Source organism: Galeopterus variegatus, unplaced genomic scaffold (genome assembly GCF_000696425.1).
Source record: "Galeopterus variegatus unplaced genomic scaffold, G_variegatus-3.0.2 Scaffold2947, whole genome shotgun sequence".
Lineage (NCBI taxonomy): Eukaryota > Metazoa > Chordata > Mammalia > Dermoptera > Cynocephalidae > Galeopterus > Galeopterus variegatus.
The window spans coordinates 23,216-26,616 of NW_007729058.1; the positions used below are offsets into that span (position 1 = coordinate 23,216).

General features: G+C 51.9%; 1 pseudogene; it reads left to right on the forward strand.

Moving 5' to 3' along the window:
• The window catches only part of LOC103599401, a 5,169-nt pseudogene extending 3,731 nt beyond the window's left edge, over positions 1 to 1,438 (forward strand).
• The last annotated feature ends 1,963 nt before the right edge of the window (positions 1,439 to 3,401 follow it).

Sequence of the window (3,401 nt, forward strand, 5' to 3'; positions counted from 1 at the left end):
AAAAAAAAATAGATATAGGCCTATTCAGATTGCCTATTGTATATATTTTTCAGGCTTTTTAAAATGATGTTTTCAACAGAATTAATCAATACATTTTTATGACAATGAACTAAATAAAAAGAATTGTGAAAAATTTTTCCCATTTGGGGTCCATTTACTGTTTGCAGGTGTTCCAGTCTATATGCCAAGTGGTCATGTCTGCTAAGGAAATGGGGAAACCACCACACTCAGCACATTCTCCTTGGGTAGCAGTGTCCACAGCCTCATGTAGTATTTCATCCACTGAGATTCTACCATTAGCACTGATGTGTTTATCTCTGTGGATGATCTGGAGCTCCCACGGCCTCAGGGCCCTGAAGATTACAGACCAAAGCCCAAGCAGGAACTAAGAGTGGGGACTCTGGGCACCACCGTGGTGGAGCAGCAGTAGTCAGCTGTGTTCAACTCCCCAGACTCAGAGCTGCCATCCTCTCACAGCTACTTCTTGACCTCAGGCATCCATTTGAGCCTAGATGAAGGGCAGAGTGTGGGCTTTGAAGAGAAGGACGGCAGTAGGGAGGAAGGCTCTGGTGTGCTGGTCCCTGGAGCCCACACTTTCTTGAAGCCCTAAGACCCTAGCCAGGAGAAGGCTTAGTGGGCCAGCGAGCTGGAGGCAGGAGAGGAGCTTGTGGCTGTGTGGGCTGCTGCCTGTGCTATAGAATTGCTGGACACCGTGGCCTTAAATCTGCACCACATAGACAAGGACATGCAAAGATGTGACTGCAGCTGCTGGTATTTCACACCCCCCAACCTCATGAGGCTGAGACACTGTGTGTAGCTACATGTGGGAGCACCTGGCTGTGGGCTATGTGCAGGGCATGTGTGTGATCAGCTGCCTAAAGCTGCGTCAGCCACCTCATGAAGAGGATGAGCCCAAACTTCCCCAGGAGGGGCACCATGGACACCCAATGTCAACTTGTTCTCCCGTATCCAGATCCTGGACTCAGCTGTTTGAACGCAAGCATCAGGATGGAGAGTGCACCCACTTCTGCTTCTGCTCCTGCTGGTTCCTGCTGGATTTTAGAGAGCTGCTGTATGAGGATTTGTTTGCTGTGTGGGAGGTTATCTGGGAGGCTGGGCACATCTCATCAGAGCACTTGGTCCTGTTTATCACCTGTCCCTGTAGAAAGCCTACAGAGAGAGAGGTTATCTGAGACAACCACATGGGATTCACCAACATCACCAACTTCTTCAACAAACGGGATAAGAATCACAGTGCCCCGGAGATCCTGTGGATTGCCTGGGACTTTGTCCACAGGTGAAGATGCTCACAGAGAACAAGTGGGTGCCGCGGCCAGAGGTACCAGGCCCCCGGGCACCAGCAGGGAGAGACGCTGGGCATCACAGCCCTGACAGCTCCAAATCCTCACTGACCCTGCCTGCCCAGCTGTGTTCCTAACCAAGTGATTGTGAGCCTGGGATCCGACTCTGGGCAGTGCTGGCCTGCAGGGCAAGTGAAGGGGATCGGGGCAGGGATGGGAGGGGTCAGCCTCAGGGAGCAGCTGCCTTACAGGACACCTACTGTACTCCCCTCTCCAACAACTGGGAGTAGCTCCACTGCCACTTGCAGCCTCATCCTGGGCTGTTCCCCATTGCCTCTCTCGAGTCAACCTGGGGCCTTGGAGGGCCAGCAGGGACTATAGTGGGCTGGGCTCTACCTAGCGAGGGTTACACAGGGCCGGGGCTCTGTGCTGTATCTCTTCTGAGAGTCCCTTTGAAGGCCGAGTGCATGTGTGTGTGCCACCCCCAGCTGGGGCAGCCAGAACAGCTGCCAGTTTGGGCGTATGTCCTGGGTGCAGGATACGTGAGCCACCTTCCAGGCCCTCCCCTGAGATTCCACGGCAAAGATGGGCCCTGGGTGGAGCAGCCCACCTCAGCAGCACTGCCACCGCCTTTGGCCACCTGAGGTGACCCCACACACTCCTCACCCTGCACAGTGTCCCCCCGTGTATCTGTCCAGTCTCACTCTTGTTACCTCGCCCTTGCTTTACGCACAGATACATCCCTGAAAACTGTGGATAGGTGACACCCTTGCCAGCTACATGATCTGGAATGAGGTGGGGACACTTGTTCTCAAGAGAAGTCCCAGGACAATCCTGTAGGGAGGCCATCCTCCTCTTGGGGACAGGCCTGGGAGCTTCAGGGCAGCCCATTGCCTGTCCCAGGCACCTGCCATGTCCCTGGGGCTGAGGAGGCAGGGGTGCCTGAGTTTCCCCGTCTGTCCCTGGTGAGAAGCAAGGCCTGCTTCCCCAGCTTGGCCTGCCACATGCTTCTCAGAATGTTGAGAGGCCTAGGGACCTGGAACACCCCCCCGAGGAGCTGTGCTCACTGCACCAGGAATGGCGCAGTTCCTGACCCCAGGCCTAGGCGTGCTGCTTTGTCATCCCTGCCTCCCCCTCCACCCCAGCACATGCAGGCCAGGCCTTGCCCTTGGACCCGGAGGCCACACCTGGGCTGGGCTTGTTCAGCAGTCACCAGGGTCTGGTGACTTGCTGCATTTGAGACACACAGGAAAGGACCCAACAGCCCTCTGTGCCCAGCACAGCCTTCCCAGCCCACCCCGCCCCAGGGTGCAAGACAGCCTGTGCGACAGCCAGCCCACCCCACTGCCCACTCCTGTCCATGAGTCCTTGGCCTCCACCAAACATGGGTGGCCGTCGTGTGCCTGCCTTAGTGACTCAGTGGTTTGGTGAGGAGCAGAGTGTGTGCGTATTTTGGTTCAGAAACTATCCTCTTCAGTGTAACAGGCCAATAAACGCAGCACTTGGTAACAGCAGAAGAAATGGAGAAACCTATTTCTTCTGGTTAGATACATGGATATTGAAGAAAAATAGCTTCCAATCACTCTTACATGCAAACCTGCATCTATTTTGGCTTTACAAAATGGTTTAGCATCAGCTCCTAAAATAGAGCTTCATGCCAGTTAGAAAGAGGCACCTCCAGTCACATCATCCAAGGAACCCAGGAACCTCCTCCAAAGCTCATGGTCTACTGATTGATACATCATTTAATTTCACAGTTGACAACTGAAGTCCTTTGCCATTTCTCTGACATCTTAAATGCCTTTCCAATTGGCTATTAATTTCTTTTTCTTTTCTTTCTTTCTTTCTTTTTTTTTTTTTTTTGTTGTTGTTGGCATTTCATTTCTTATGGTGCATTGTGCTGGAGATCATTGTGGCAAAGCCCCAAAAACATAAGGTGGCATCATTTACCATAACAGTGCCATCAGAGGAACTGTGTCACCCCTCCAGAATTATTACTGTTACAAAAAATAACATTCATTAACTTTTTTAAAAATTTATTTATTGAATCAAAATTGATTATACATATTTTGGGGGTTTAACATTGAGATATGTTGATCA